The sequence below is a fragment of the Sapajus apella genome, unplaced genomic scaffold (assembly GCF_009761245.1).
Source record: "Sapajus apella isolate SASKATOON/1434 unplaced genomic scaffold, GSC_monkey_1.0 scaffold3, whole genome shotgun sequence".
Lineage (NCBI taxonomy): Eukaryota > Metazoa > Chordata > Mammalia > Primates > Cebidae > Sapajus > Sapajus apella.
The window spans coordinates 1506329-1523511 of NW_022436943.1; the positions used below are offsets into that span (position 1 = coordinate 1506329).

General features: G+C 33.8%; 1 protein-coding gene and 1 long non-coding RNA gene across 2 annotated transcripts in view; both read right to left on the reverse strand.

The window, feature by feature from the left end:
• The window catches only part of VPS13B (vacuolar protein sorting 13 homolog B), an 823218-nt gene that overhangs the window by 476474 nt on the left and 329561 nt on the right, over window positions 1–17183 (reverse strand). The window lies entirely within an intron of this gene.
• LOC116528412 lies at window positions 3947–7336 on the reverse strand. Its single transcript, XR_004259019.1, has 2 exons — window positions 4442–7336; window positions 3947–4214 (listed from the first exon to the last, which is right to left on the reverse strand). It is a non-coding gene; the product is annotated as an uncharacterized LOC116528412 (long non-coding RNA).

Genomic DNA, 17183 nt, shown 5'->3' on the forward strand with positions numbered 1-17183 from the left:
GGGAAAATGTGGCACATATACACCATGGAATATTATGCAGCCATCAAAAACGATGAGTTTTGGTCCTTTGTGGGGACATGGATGAAACTGGAAACCATCATTCTCAGCAAACTGACAGAAGAGCAGAAGATCAAACACCGCATGTTCTCACTCATAGGCGGGTGTTGAACAATGAGAACACATGGACACAGGGAGGGGAGCACTACACACTGGGGTCAGTTGGGGGGAAATAGGGGAGGGACGGTGGGGGGTGGGAAGCTGGGGAGGGATAGCAGGAGGAGAAATGCCAGATGTAGGTGATGGGGAGGAAGGCAGCAAATCACACTGCCACGTGTGTTCCTATGCAACAATTTTGTATGTTCTTCACATGTACCCCAAAACCTAAAATGCAATAAAATAAATAAATGGGGAAAAAAAAAAGAAACTGAACCCCTTCCTTAGACCATATACAAAAATCAACCAAAGATGGATCAAAGACTTAAAGGTAAAACCCAAAACTATAAAACTCCTGGAAGACAATGTAGGCAACCATTCTGGACATAGGAACAGGCAAAGATTTCATGATGATGATGCCATCATTAAATCATCAACAGACTAGACAACCTATAGAATGGGAGAAAATGTTTGCAAACTATGCATCTGACCAAGGGCTAATATTCAGCATCTATAAGGAACATAAACAAATCTATTAAAAAAAAAAACATTAAAAAGTGGGCAAAAAACATAAACAGACATTTTTCAAAAGAAGACATACATGTGGCCAAAAAGCTTATTAAAAAAAGCTCCACATCATTGATCATTAGAGAAATGTAAATCAAAACCACAATGAGATACCATTTCACACCAGACAGAATGGCTATTATTAAAAAGGCAAAAAGCAAAACCAAAAAAAAACACAAACAAAAAGGTTGGTGAGATTGTGGAGAAAAGGGAACACTTATACACTGTTGGTGGGAGTGTAAATTAGTTCAACTATTGTGGAAAACAGTGTGGCAGTTCCTCAAAGAGCTAAAAACAGAACTGCCAGTCAATCCAGTCATCCCATTACAAGGTATATACCAAAAACAATATAAATCATTCTACCGTAAAGACACATGCACACGTATGTCCACTGCAGCACCAATCACAGTAGCAAAGACATGGAATCAACCTAAATGCCTATCAGTGGCAGTCTGGATAAAGGAAATATGTTACATATACACCATGGAATACTATGCAACCATAAAAAAGAACAAATCATGTTTTTTGCAGGAACATGGATAAAGATGGAGGCCATTATGTTTAGCAAACTAATGCAGGAACAGAAAACAAAATCCACATGTTCCCACTTAGTAGTGGCAGCTAAATGGTGACAACACATGGACACACAGAGAGGAACAATAGACACTGGGGTCTATCAGAAGGTGGAGGGTGAAGGGTTGGAGAAAAGAAAGGATAAGAAAAAATAACTATATTTTTTAATTCCTAGATAGTGAAATAATCTGCATAACAAATCCCCATGACTCAAGCTTACCTACATAATAAACATGCACTTTTATCCCTGAACTTAAAAGGTTGTTTTTTTTGTTTTGTTTTGTTTTATTTATTTATTTTTTTTAAGTGTCTGCCACATGGTAGGAGACTAAAAAAGAGTATGTCAGAATAAACGATAGCTGGTTCTCGGGATAACTGAAAATACTACATTTGTTCTATTATGCTATATATTATTTAAACCAGGAAAATTAGTATTAATAACAAGTCCTATGAAAATTGATATATAACAAGACAGAGATGAAAGGATGGAAGAGAAGAAATAAGAGAAAAAGAAATTTATCCTTTTTTCACAGCTTTCCACAGAATCTTCAAATAACCATAATTTTCCATGTATACTCCTGTTTCACCATGCAGTTCTACTTTTTCCATGGGCCCAGAATCAGTATAAATCCCTAGGCAGCATGCTCAGACAGCAAAAGCAATGTACTTTCTCAAGGACCACTATGTGTGCTGTGAGCAATGATTCACTCAAGCAAATGTCAGAAAAGAAAGACACAGAAAAGTTAAATGCAAGATGATTGCAAAAGGGGATTCATAATTAAACTGGAAACCCAATTTAATATTTAATATATAATTTAACATATATTTCTTACTTTCATAGATTGCAAATTTCTCATAAGAACCTAAATTCTTCTATTTCTCAAGTATCACCTAAACACAGAATAAAGGCATAAAAATACTATATTAAGAGAAATAAATTGGACTTTCCCAATATGATAACCCATTTTGAAACAATTCTAGCAGCTCTATTACAGCAAAGGCTGTCATTTCCACAGACTAACAAAAATAAAGAAGTATGATATATACAGTAAGATTTAATTTGCACTGTATTCTTATAACTGATTCTCTCAAAAAATGCTACTATGTGAGAAACAGAATATTGCCCGATTATGAAAAATTGTTTATCAGACTTTTTGACTTTCAAGCAATTAATTGAAAATGATTTAGAGAATTTAAAAGGTTTCTTTAAATTCAGGAATATATACTTCAACATCAAAGGTTAAAAGACCTTTCTAAAACCTACATAAAAAAACAAAATTATAATTAGATTTAAATTACTATGACTTTCTTTCTGTCAAATGAGCCCCTTTTACTGTAATTTGTTCTATAATATCACATAAATACCATATATACGTAATAAATATTATTTATTAACAATAAAGAAAGCATTCACCAAAAGAAAAGTGAATTACATGAAGAAAGACGACTTTGGATCCAGAAGACAAAGGACCTAACACAGCAGAAAAGGGATGGGAATTCCAAGACTTACAACAGTGAATTAGTCACAGGTATATAGAAAGCTTGGCAACAACAAAACACAATTATTAAATACATCAAATGTTACAAAGGAAAGAATAGCTAATCATAAGATACAAGACAACTGTGACATGACCAGTGTTAATAAATGGAATGGTATAAATTCTGAAATAATAAATGAATAAACAATTTAATCAAACAAATTTAGGATATAATAACATTGGGAGTATGAGCAAATAAGAATATGTAATAAATGCTGGAGAAAGTGAAAGATAGCCAATTATCATTTTCCACAGTAAGAAGTCAAGAAATAATGCTCCAAAATGAATATTCAAGAAAAACCAAGAAAATCTATGTTATTTAAAAATATGGAAGTAAACACCAAAATAATTACTGAAAATTTGTGAAACTAGTTATAACTAGAAAAGGAAACATTTAAAAAAGGAGCTATGTTGCCCCCCACCAAAAAAATGTAACTGAGATTCTCAAACTTGAGACAGCAGAAAAGAGAGATAGATGAGCCTTACACTTTCTTGTGAAGACAACAGTACCCCCCAACCTTTTTGGCACCAGGAACTGGTTTTGTGGAAGACAATTTTTCCTTGGACTTCGTGGGTGGAGAGATGGTTTCAGGATGCAACTATTCCACCTCAGATCATCAGGCATTAATTCAATACTCAAAAAGAGCATACACAACCTAGAACACTTGCATGTGCAGGAACAATCAGGTTTGCCCTCCTATGAGAATCTAATGCCACCACTGACATGACAGAAGGCAGAGTTCAGGTGGTAATGCTTGCTCGTCTGTGGCTTATCTCCTTTTGTGTGGCCAGTTCCTAACAGGCCATGGACTGGTACTGGTCCCTGGCCCAGAGGTTGGGGACCTTAGCTCTAGACACTAGGAAAAAACAAAAAACAGAAAAAAGTTATCTCTTTGAGAAAGTCTCCAATTCATTGCTAGGCGACAGCCACAAATTATGGTCTGTCATTTATGTGTCCTATAACAAAAAATCAGCAAGGAGTGCAGAAAGCAAACCACTTTACTATTGGCTGAGAAGTTGGTCATCAATTTATTTGCCTTTATAAATTCTTTCCTCAGGTGATCTATCTTTTTGTTTTGAGAGAACTTTCCTGATATTTTCTTTATCTTCACTTGTTTACAATTTTTTTTTTTCTTAGTGTAGATTTATTTTAATTATCCAGTTTGGGGTATATTGGCCTCCTAGATTTAAGGTTTTTTATCTTTCAACATTTCTGTAAAATACTCAGCCATTACTTATTTTTTTTTTAAACCATATGCAGTTGAAGAGAGAATTAAGGAAATAGAAGATATATAACAAGATAATTTAGAATGCAACCCCAGATTGAAAAATAATGAAACTTTTAAAATGAAGTTAGAGATAGAGATGTCTGAGTGAGAAGACCTAGCAACGAGTAGACAGATTTCAAAGAAAAATGAAAATCATAGAAATGACAAATTGTTAAAGTAAAAAACTCAATGAACATGCTATAAAGAACATTAAATGCAGCTGAAGAGAGAATTAAGGAAATGGAATATACATAACAAGATAATTTAGAATGCAACCCCAGATAGAAAAATAATGGAACTTTTAAAATGGAGTTTGAGATAGAGAGGTCTGAGTGAGAAGACCTAGCATACATCTTACTGGACTCCGAAGATATACTAGAAAATGGCAAAAGGCAAAATAGTTTTAAAAAAAAGGTAATGGCTGAGTATTTTACAGAAATGTTGAAAGATAATAAACCTTAAATCTAGGCGGCCCTATATACTCCAAACTGGATAATTAAAATATATCTACACTAAGAGAAAAAAAAGTTGTAAACAAGTGAAGATAAAGAGAAGATCAGGAAAGTTCTCTCAAAACAAAAAGATAGATCACTTGAGGAAAGAATTTATAAAGGCAAATAAATTGATGACCAACTTCTCAGCCAACAGTAAATGATATTCATTATATAATTTTAATTCAATACTTACATATTTGTTACATACTTTTATATGTACCTAATGTTATATTGAAAAAAAATAGTAAAGAAAGAAGATACTGAGTTGGTTTATTAAATAACTCAGGATTATGTTCTTTTAGATTATGCATCTAAGTACAGGCCATGTTATATACTATGAATTTTTTAATTATCATAAAAACATGGTAAACAAAATGACATATAAATTTATATATATGCAAACTGGACAAGATACAAGTATGTTAAGAAATTACGGCTATTCTCCATATTGTACAAATTATTATAAAAACCTTTTCAGATGTGTCTACAACTCTGTTCAATGAATTTTCAAAAACATTCTCAATATATGATTGGCACACCATTTGAGATTTCAGAGAAATGAAAAAAAATAGTAAATATTTTCAAATGGAAAATTAAACTTGAAGATCTTATTTTACTATAATTAAGAAGTTAAAAAAACTTCACCAAACTATGTAAGCTATATAATTACACTATACCAAAAATGACCTAATGACTTACAGCCAACCTTAAAATTTATGAATATTATAGATGATAAAAGAGGGTAATCCACTAATTTAATACCAATTTGGTTGAAATTACAATTTAGAGATAATGTTCATTCACATTTAGAGAGCTATTTTCATCATATACTCAATTTACAAGATACCAACCTTTAAAAACAGCACACAAGTTCTACCATATATGTCTGGGCAATTAGTTTGATACTTAATTGACACAGACAAGACCCACCATAGATCACTAAAATTTGGCAACATTTTATTCTGTTTAATTTTAGCCTGGGAGATAACTAATGAGAAAAGTGCAGTTTACTGCTCTCCTCACTGCCCAAATGGCTCATTTATCCACATTCCCCTCAGGCTTCACCTATTAGTTAAATCAGGGTGCCACTGTCATTTGCAGTTACATCCTACACTGAAGAATGAGAGTTGAAATAAGAGAGACCAAAGTTACACAGTATTAGAATTAAACATACATGCTTCTTGACAGCTATGGAAGCTTGCAGTCAATGAGACTGTCCTATAAAATATCAAGCTATATTAGGAAAAAGTATCCTGTTTTTTCCTAACCTAATGAATGAGAAAAAAATATTAATTTACATCTAATTTAAGTTGTTAAAACTCATTTTTCTATTCAGCATCTATACTAAAGAAATGTGTAGATTTGGATAGCTCCTAAGAAATTACTTGCTACTCTAATTTTTAAGAATTATTTTGATAATTTTGGCTAAACAGTTAAGGAACCAACAAAAATAAAAGAAAGGAAGAATCACTACTTCAAAAACAAGGGTAAGGAATACAGGCAAGAGAGGAGTCAGAGATTAAGTAATGACAGAGCAGAGATGAACTACTGGCAACTTTATCTAGGGGAATTATCAAATTTAGTATAAATAAATCATAAGATTTGTACCTGTGTGTGTATGTTCCTCTTCTCATAAGATGTACAAAACTGCAAGAGAATTCTATCCCATTGTAGCAACAAGAATGAAACATGTAATCTATCAAAGCTTTTTGACAGTCATCAGAGCAGAGTTCCTAAAGGAATCCAATGAACAAAACCTGTAAAAGTGAAAGGTCTCTTATAGGAAAGAGAAAAAAATGAATAGTGGCTTTCATTCTTGGCAGAGTAGTATGAGAAGAAAGTTGATAAGAAGAAAAAAACTGTACTTTTAACAAATATTAAAAGACCCAGTGGGGGATGCATGATAGTTTAGAATCACTGAGAACTCTAGACACAAGAGGATCCCATCCACTTGCCATCTATTTTCCACAGGTGTCCATCAATTGCTCATGAAAATGACAAGAGAAGCAGGGCTGGAAAGATGAGAAAGGCTCCCACTGAAGTACAGGCCCATAGATACAAATAAAGTCTGAGTGCAAAGTAGAATAAAAAGAAATCTCATGAGTACTCTAAACCTTAAACTGAGTACCAGGAAGGGCAAGCTGTGTCTGGGAGAAAGAAAGCAGCTCTAAGAGAGACCCCTGCAAAGGCACAAGTGAACAAGGCATGTAGAATTCTGAAGGTGTATCAGGAGAATTAAGCAGAAACTACAAACCATACAAAACCAACGATCCTAATCTTGCTCTCAAAATACACTGGGTCCTATAGTGAACTTAATATAAATTTTAAAAGAATCAGATCTAGTTCAAGTATGGAATAAAAGGCAAACGCCATACCCAATGCAAGTATACTAATGCCACGACAAAAGAAGAGGCATGTGTTTTTGTGAACATAAACATTATTTAACATAGGCTCCATTCTCTTTACACACATTTGGCATTACATAAAAAAATACTAAGCAACATAAAAAAGCAAGAAGAAATGACTCATTATAAAAAGAGGAAACAATCAATACACCAGTCCAGAGTTGGCCCAGATATTGGAATTATCAAACAAGACTTTAAAACAATTCTGATAACGAACACATTAAAGAATTAAGGCCAGGCACAGTGGCTCATGCCTGTAATCCCAGTACTTTGGGAGGCCAAGGTGGGTGGATCACGATGTCAGAAGTTCGAGACCAGCCAGACCAACATGGTGAAACCCCGTCTCTACTAAAAATACAAAAATTAGCCGGGAGTGGTGGCACATGCCTATAATCCCAGCTACTAAGGAGGCTGAAGCAGGAGAAGAGCCTGAACCTGGGAGGCGGAGGTTGCAGTGAGCCGAGATCATGCCACTGCACTGCAGCCTGGGTGACAGAGTGATTCCATTTCAAAAAAAAGAGAAAGAATTAAAAAGGGTACATAATACGCTTGACTTGAAGGAAAATTTTATCAGAGAAAAAGTATAAAAAAGTCAAATGAAAATACTAAATTTTTAAAAATAACATCAGAGGTGAAAAACTATTTCCCAAACTGACATATATCAACCAATAGATTTAAAAAGCTCAAGAAACCCCAAGAGGAATAAATAAAAAGAAACCAGATGTAGACATCTCAAGATCAAATGGCAGAAAACCAAACGGAGAAAAAAATTTTAAATCATCCAGAGGAAAAAAAAAGACACAATACATCCAAGGAAATCATAAGGCTAATAATCTCTCATCAGAAATAATGGTGGCCAGAAAATAGCAGAATGTTTAAAATGTTAAAAATAAGTCAATCTAGATTTTTATTTCCATTGAAAATGTCCTTCAAAAATGAAGACAAAATAAAAATGACAGAATTTGTGTTCAGAAAATTTGTGCTGAATGTGTTCAATGAATTTCCAAAAACATTCTAAAGAAACAAATAAAATAAATGCTTTAGATTGAAAGGAAATAATACCAGATAGAAACTTAATTCTAGAGAAAGAATGAAGAACACAGAGTAAATATGTTGGTAAACAAAGAAAAGTATCTTTTGTTAGTTTTTGAAGCAGGGTATCACTCTGTTGCCTAGGCTGGAGTGGAACAGCATGATCACAGCTCACTATAGCCTCGACCTCCCATATTCAATTGATCCTCCCACTTCAACCTCAGGTGTGCCACCATAATCAGCTATTTTTATTTTTTATTTTTTGCAGAGACAATATCTCACTATGTTGCCCAGGCTGGTCTTGAACTCCTGGGCTAAAGCAATCCTTCCACCTCAGGTTCCCAAAGTGCTGACATTATAAGTGTGAGCCACAGTGCTTGTCTAAGTTAACATTTTATCTCTTTCTATCTGACTGTCTTACTTCTCATTTGTCACAGAATCCACCAGGGAGATGTAATGGTAACCTCAAACCATAAGAGTCAGTAATTAATACTCTGAGATGTTCCAAAGTTGTCCTCTGACTTTATAATCACAATATAAATTACTAAAACAATAAAGGTAACTACAGACAGCTTTGACAATGAAAAGCTTAGAACTTCTTATTAAGTTCTGGGACACATGTGCAGAACATGCAGGTTTGTTACATAGGTATACATGTGCCAGGGTGGTTTGCTACACCTATAAACCCAACATGTAGGTTTTAAGCCCCACATGCATTAGGCATTTGTTCTAATGCTGTCCCTCCCCTTGTCCCCCACCTCCCAACAGGTGCCAGCGTGTGATGTTTCCCTCTGTGTCCATGTGTTATCATTGTTCAAGTCCCACTTATAAGTGAGAACACGTGGAGTTTGCTTTTTCTGTTCCTTTGTTAGTTTGTTAAGAATGATGGCTTCCAGTTTCATCCATGTCCCTGCAAAGGACATGAACTCATCCTTTTTTATGGCTGCATAATATTCCATGATGTATATATGCCACATTTTCTTTATCCAGTCTATCACTGATGGGCATTTGGGTTGGTTCTAAGTCTTTGCTATTGTAAATAGTACTGCAATAAACACACATGTGCATGTGTCTTTATAGAATAATTTATAATGGGATTGCTGGGTCAAATGGTATTTCTGGTTCTAGATCCTTGAGGAATGGCTACACTGTCTACTGCAATGGCTGACCTAATTTACACTCCCACCAACAGTGTAAGTGTTCCTGTTTCTCCACATCCTCCCCAGCATCTGTTGTTTCCTCACTTTTTAATGATCGCCATTCTAACTGGCATGAGATGGTATCTCATTGTAGTTTTGACTTGCATTTCTCTGATGACCAGTGATGATGTTTGTTGGCCACATAAATGTCTTCTTTTGAGACGTGTGTGTTCATATCCTTCACTCACTTTTTAACGGTTTTTTTTTCTCGTAAATTTAAGTTCTTTGTAGATTATGGATATTACACCTTTGTCAGATGAGTAGATTGCAAAAATTTTCTCCCATTCTGGAAGGCTGCTTGTTCACTCTGATGATAGTTCCTTTTGCTGTGCAGAGCTCTTTAGTTTGATTAGATTCCATTTGTCAATTTTGGCTTTTGTTGCAATTGCTTTTGGTGTTTTAGTCATGAAGTCTTCGCCCATGCCTATGTCCTGAATGTTACTGCCCAAGTTTTCCTTTATGGTATTTATGGTTTTGGGTTTAACATTTAAGTGTTTAATCCATCTTGAGTAAATTTTTGTATAAGGTGTAAGGAAGGCTTCCAGTTTCTCTTTTCTGCATATGGCTAGGAATACAACTTACAAAGGATGTGAAGGACCTCTTCAAGAACTACAAACCATTGCTCAAGGAAATAAGAGAGAACACAAACAACTGGAAAAAAAAATTTATGCTCATGGACAGGAAGAATTAATATCATGAAAATGGCCATGCTGCCCAAAGTAATTTATAGATTCAATGCTATTCCTATTAAGCTACCATCGAATTTCTTTGCAGAATTAGAAAAGGACTCCACCAAAAAACTATTAGAACTGATAAATTCAGTAAAGCTGCAGGGATACACAATAAACATACAAAAATCAGTAAGATTTCTATATGCCAACACCAAATAATCAGAAAGAGAAATCAAGAAAGTAATCCCATTTACAATAGCTACAAATAACTAGGAATAAATTTAACCAAGGAAATGAAAGCTCTCTACAGTGAAAACTATAAACACTGATACAAGAAATTGAAGCAGGCACAATAAAATAGATATTTCATGTTCATGGATTAGAAGAATCAATATTGTTAAAACATCCATACTACCCAAAGCAATCTAGATTCATTGAAATCCCTATCAAATTACCAATGACATTCTTCACAGAAAAAGAAAATAATAATCCTAAAAGTAATAGAGTCAAAAAAAGACCCAAAATAGCCAAAGCCATCTTGAACAATAAGAAAAAAATTGGAATATTACCTGATTTCAAGTTTTACCACAGAGTTATAGTAAACAAAATAACCTGGCACTGGCATGAAAACAGACATACACCAATGGAACAGAACAGAGAACCCTGAAAAAAAAACCATACATCTACAGTGAACTCATTTTCGACAAAGGTACCAAGAACATGTATTGAGGAAAGGACAATGTCTTCAATAAATGGTGCTGGGAAAACTAGATATCCATAGGCACAAGAATAAAACTAGACCCCTATCCCTCTATCTCTTGCCATATGCAAAAATCAAATCAGAGTGGATTAAAGGGTTAAATCTAAGTCCTCAAACTATTAAACTACTAAAAGTAATCACTGAGGAAACACTCCAAAACATTTGTCTGAGCAGAGATTTCTTAATACCCCACAAGCACAAGCAATCAATGCAAAAATGGACAAATGGAATCGTATCAAGTTAAAACACTTCTGTACAGCAAAGGAAGCAATTGACAAAGTAGAGACAACATGCAGAATGAAAGAATATTTGCAAATTACTCATCTGACAAGGGATTAATAACCAGAGTAGACATTTCTCAAAAGAAGACATACAAATGGTAAACATAGAGCTACGGTACTATTCAGGAATCCTACTGCTAGGTTTAAGCCCAAAAGAAAGGAAATCAGTATATGGAAGAGGAATCTACACTCCCATGTTTGTTGCAGCACTGTTCACAATAGCCAAGATTTGGAAGAAACCTAAATGTCCATCAATAGATGAACAGATTTTTTTAATGTGATGCATATATACAACAAGGGGGCATTTAAAACCTAAATGCCCTGAATGGGTTTTAGAAGAGACCCTTTACTTTAAATGCTCCTCTTTACTCATACTACATTTCTAATGGAACCCTCCTAATTCAAATAAGAACATTTTTCCTTACTTCATCTTTATATTGAATCTGCCCTCAATTATTCAATCATTAACTAAATTAACATTGATTAGGTATCTACTATTAAAGAAACTCATAGCACAAAGAAAAATTAAAATATAATAGCTGCTTATCAAGATTTATTTAGTAAAAACAACAAAGTAAACAAATGTCTTACTCATAGACAAAGTTTAATGGAATCAGAGAGGCACAGAAGGCTTTGGAGTCAAAGATGTGTGTCCATATCTGGCACTGATTGTTATGTGTTGTTGATCACATCACATCCCTGCAGATTTCTTAAATGTAAAATGAAACTCATATCACGTAACTGGTGGGGTTATTATGAAGACTGAATGAGACATTTGTAAGATACCTATTATATAGTAGGAACTTAAAAAGTAACAGCTACTACCATGATTATCATAATCATTATTATCTTAGAGAAAAAATTACATGAAGACCTAAAAATAGTTCTGCCTTCAGCTTTCCTATAACTACAGGTGTCATGTTCCAACACTAAAAGTTTGTTGAATTATCTGGCTAAGGTAACCAATCCTACAAAACAATCTTCCAAGAGAAAGACAAAAAAGAGAAAAGACTCCGTGTGTCCTATTGAGGAGGAGAGACAGTGCTCTGGTAGGCACATTCAAAAAATGAAAATCTAGTAGGGTTAAAATAACAGAGTGGGGTATGGGTATACAATAACCAAGAGGGCTTTATAGCAGGTCTTTAAGGACACTGGCTTTTATATGCCTAAAGGAAGCCATATAAAATAACACAGCTTTTCTCCATTTATGTATGTCTTTATGATAGTTGACACAGAGAGAACTACTATTCTGACCCAACTGCTGATAACTGAGTAAAATAATTTTGCATACTAGTCACTCAGTAAAGAGGGGAGAAACCCTGATTTATCTAATAATCTAAGGAGCAAAGACTGATAACCCTGGATCATATTTTTTTCTAAATGTTGTCTTCAGATCAGATTGCTTTATGTACAATTCTGATATCCTTAATTTACAAAAGATACTATCTCTGATGCTGTCCTGTATTTTCTGCTATTCTGCTTTCACATGTTTTTACTCTATGAAAGGTGTCTGCAAAGTACACTCTGCAAGCCAATATTGATCTGTCATCTGTTTTTATACTTTCTTTATACAGATTGCAAACTAAGAATGGTTTTTACATTTTTAAATAGTTGAAAATAAATCAAAAAAATATTACATAACTTTTTGAAATCACATGAAATTCAAATTAGTGTCTATAAATAAAGTTTTATTAGGATGCAGCTACATTTATCCATTTACATATTGTCTATGGCTACTGATAGGATTTGGCTCTGTGTCCCCACCCAAATCTCATGTCACACTGTAATCCCCACATGTCAAGGGTGGGGTGTTGGTGGGAGGTTAATTTTACTCTTGCTGTTCTCATGATAGTGAGTTCTCATGAGATCTGATGGTTTAAAAGTGTGTGGCACTTCCCCCCCCTTCTCTCTCTCTCTCCTCCCACCATATGAAGAAGGTGCTTGCTTCCCCTTTCCCTTCCACCATGATTTTAAGTTTCCTGAAGCCTCCCAGTCATGCTTCCTGTTAAGCCTACAGAAAGAGTCAATTGAACCACTTTTCTTCATAAGTTACTCAGTCTTATGCAATGTGAAAACAGACTAATACAGCTACTTTTCTGATAAAACAGCAGAGTTTAGTAGTTTCAAAAGAGACCATTCAAAGACCAGGCCAAAAAGCCTAAAAAGTTATCTGGTGTTTTATTAAAAATGTGCCAACTCCTATTATGACAAGGTATGGTTTCTTAGCCTAAAAACTGAGAGGCACTGAATGTCTATCAGTTCCTCAATAATGCAGGTGAGTATCTAATGATTTTCCAATTAGCCTCTCATAAGATCATTCTGATTCTCTTCCAGTGATAATTCCTAGTAACAGCCATTATTTATTCAATGCTTATTACTATATGCCAGGTATTATCTTCATTTTACAGATTAGGAAACTGAGGATCATTGAGAAGTGGTAACATCTTCAAAGTCAGTATAGATAACAAGTCAATCCCAGTGTTGTCTCCCCTAAAGCCTATGGGCATAAGCAGTACTGCCTGGCAAAAGAGAACAGAGAAGAATGAACTGAGAGTGATGATTTCCCTCAAAGGACAATAATATCCCACAGTGATGTAGATAATAATGCAGTAATATTTTATTTATAGAAATCAAAACCAATATCCCTGAAAGTATATATAATCTACCCAAGAAAACCTTTTGAAAATGACTAAAAACTTACTTACATATCATAATTGGCTTCCACTGTTAGTTCCCTTGCTTCTGTCATTGGCACCACGTATCTTATGTAACAGACTAGCTACATCACCTTTTGCTCTCGCCAGTGGATCATACTCTAGCTGGTATACGTCCATGAAAAAAGTATAATCATAAAATAACAAAGTTACATAAATTAAGAAGTCAGAATTTTATTTTATCTTCAAGTTTATAACAAACTGTTTTCAAAAGAAAAAAACAGGTTGGGCATAATGGGTCATGCCTGTAATCCCAGCATTTGGGAGGTCAAGGCAGGCGCATCACTTGAGGTCAGGAGTTCAAGACCAGAATGGCCAATGTGCTGAAACCATATCTCTACTAAAAATACAAAAATTAGCTGGGCATGGCGTTGTGTGCCTGTAGTCCCAATCACGCAGGAGGCTGAGACAGAATTGCTTGAACCCAGGAGGCAGAGGCTGAAGTGAGCCAAGATTGTACCACTGCACTCCAGCCTGGGCAACAGAGAGAGGTCCTGTTTTCTTTGTAATCAAGTACAGTAATACACATGGTTTTGGTTGTACACTGATTCTAATGTGGAAGCCATACTTTTCATTTAGAATGGGCACACTACTTAATATATAACTACTATGTGGCTAATCCATATATTGAATTAAGCTAATTCTATTTAACTCTACATTTAAACTGCTGTTTAATTTTATTGCAAATATACAAGGTTAACTAACACAGAAAACTTTGGAAGTTTAAATTTCTTTTAAAGTTAGTTGTACATTTTTAAATTACATGAAAGATTTAAGTGTATCTAGTATATACTTCACTTTGTTGTCTAAAATACAAAATGTCTTTCAATGTGATATCTGTATTACTTATGATTCTTAGCCTTTATATTCATCTCTTCAAGAACATTGAAATATTTATTAGAAATTACATAAAACTCACAATCCAGAATATAATGACACATTTTGCTTTCAAGCCAAATTAGAAAAATCTGAAAAATGCTAATAAACAATAACATTAAGGAACCAACTGTTCAAAGTACAAAACTATAAAATAGAACCTTGAAAGAAAATACTCTTTTATAAAAATGTTCCTTCTAAAAATCAATGTTATTTTATGACTGTAATATTCTGTTAAAAAAAAATTAAAATTCTGTTGTAAGGTTAATGGAAAAGACTGTATTTTTGTACTTTATGACAGCAATCAAGACAAAATTCATTAAATATATGATTCTTACATATTAATTTTTAATTTTTAAATATAAATTTTAAAAATAATTTTAAGAAAAAATGACTTATTTATAATAATCTTATATAATTTAGAGAAAGTTATATCTACTAGAGTAGTCTTAAAACATTATTTCTGTACTTGCAAAGATATATTGTTATATATACCTAAGAATCTGAAACAATCAATTATTATAATAGGCAAGATCTTACATTTAAGACCTTATGGAAATATTAATGATTCAATAGTAATTAGTACCCAATGATCAAAATTTGCATGTACTTTCAAAAGAAAATTGTTAAATTGAAGTATTCTCTACTTCTTTTTCCCTGATTACCGAGATCCATATAATAATGGCAGGGCAGTATAAGTAAATGGCAGGGTACAGCAGACACCACAAGGTGGTGCTAATATCCTCTCATAACTGGCTGCTATTCTTCAGATGTGTCCTAAAGTGAGACTCTCCAACCCTCAGGGTGAATACCAACTGTAACACTTCTCTAGTCCAAAAGAAAAAGCAAAACATTAAAAATTTTTAAAGGTTTTGACTACTGGGTGTAGAAAATACTTTGAATTTATAATCTTCTGGAATAAATATTTGGTTTGTGTCAACATTCTTCTCATATGGTTAAAGTATTTTACATGTAAAGGAAATAACTCTATAAGCAACTATCTTTACACTATTTTCAAATGAAATCACTAATTTACACTCAATGAATATATTATTATCAAGCACAAATTAAGACTCCTTTACCAATGAATAGTTGGACATTGGTACAAAGTATAATTAAATAGTCCAGTATTATGAAACCCACAGTGATACTGCCCAAAATCCATTCCACAGATTAATTTTTTTTTCAGTTCTCATATTCTGAATGTAATGGACCCTTAAAAAAAAATGGAGTTTGCTCACAATTCATCTGAATGCAGCAAACCAACTGCTTGAAGAGTCATAACTTCTTCAAGCTGCTTTTAGTCAGTCAAATAGACGAGGGACGGAGGAGGAGGAGCAGTGGTCTGGCTCCAGAAAAACAGTAGCAATACAAAAGCAAAACAGAACTGCCACTGGGCACACATATTTTGTGTGTGTGTGTGTGTGTGTGTGTGTGTGTGTGTGTTAGTTAATCCTCAAAATAAACCATCCCTATTTTACCAATGCAGAAACTGGGTTTCAGAAAAGCAAAGAAAGCTGCTGATGGTCACATACGCAGCACAATGTTTGACCACCAAGCCTCTTTCCACTATGTTATGAAATAATTTCACTAATGTTGATGAGGATTGTTAGTACTTAATTGACGACGAAGTGTTAAGCATTTTACATTTACTTTCTCATTTAATCCACACAGCAACCCTAAGAGATAATAACATCTTCTTAATTACAGATGAGAAAATGGAAACATAGGCTGAATGACTTTACTAAGAACCTACAGCTATTAAGTAGTAAAACAGGGTACCAAATCTAAGTAATGTGTCCACAATAAGTGTACCACTGAACACCTCAAAATATTGTCACTCACAAAATACACAATTATTTCCTTTTGTAATAAAATAAATGGCTATTTAACGGGGAGTAAAGACAAACCAAAAAAAGTTTATTAAGCACATAAAATGAATAAAAATGCTAGGACAGATGCTATGAAGAGACCTAAAAGAGCTTGAGATCTAGATAGAAATGTAACAGTTAATCTGAAACATATAGTGACAGAAACCACAAAATACAATAGAAAAAGTAAAATGACTAGTTACCAATGGTTAATGAAAATAAATATTAGAAAGGGTAAAACATGATTAATTACAAACAATAGCTGACACAGGATAAAAAACATAAGCAACCACTTCAGTCAGATACAGCAGGTTCGGAAAGTCAGTGAAAAGGGAGACTAACCGAATCTTTTTGGAGATAAACATTTTAATGGGTGAGGTAGAGGCAGAAAGGGCATTCTGATCAGGTTAATAATATTTATGTGAAAATACAGATGCAGAAAAGTAAAACTGTACTTAAGAGTTAATCAGATTGAATGTAGTATTTTCACACAGAAGAAATTAAAGTGGAAAAGTTGAATTAGCTTTATTCTTTCAGGGTTCTCAAAGCCTACAGATGAATAACTATTATCCATATTTCTAGTAAATTAATTACGTTTTCTATAACAAATATTTCAGAAAGCAAAAAACTAGATTTCAAATTACATAAAAATAAATGAAAAGGAAACTGGATGATTATAATATAGGAAAGGAGGTAAAACAGAAATGAAAGAGCTAATACAGAAAAGGCTAAAGAAATTATTAAGTCTATCAGTTTGCAATTCATAAAATATTCAACAATA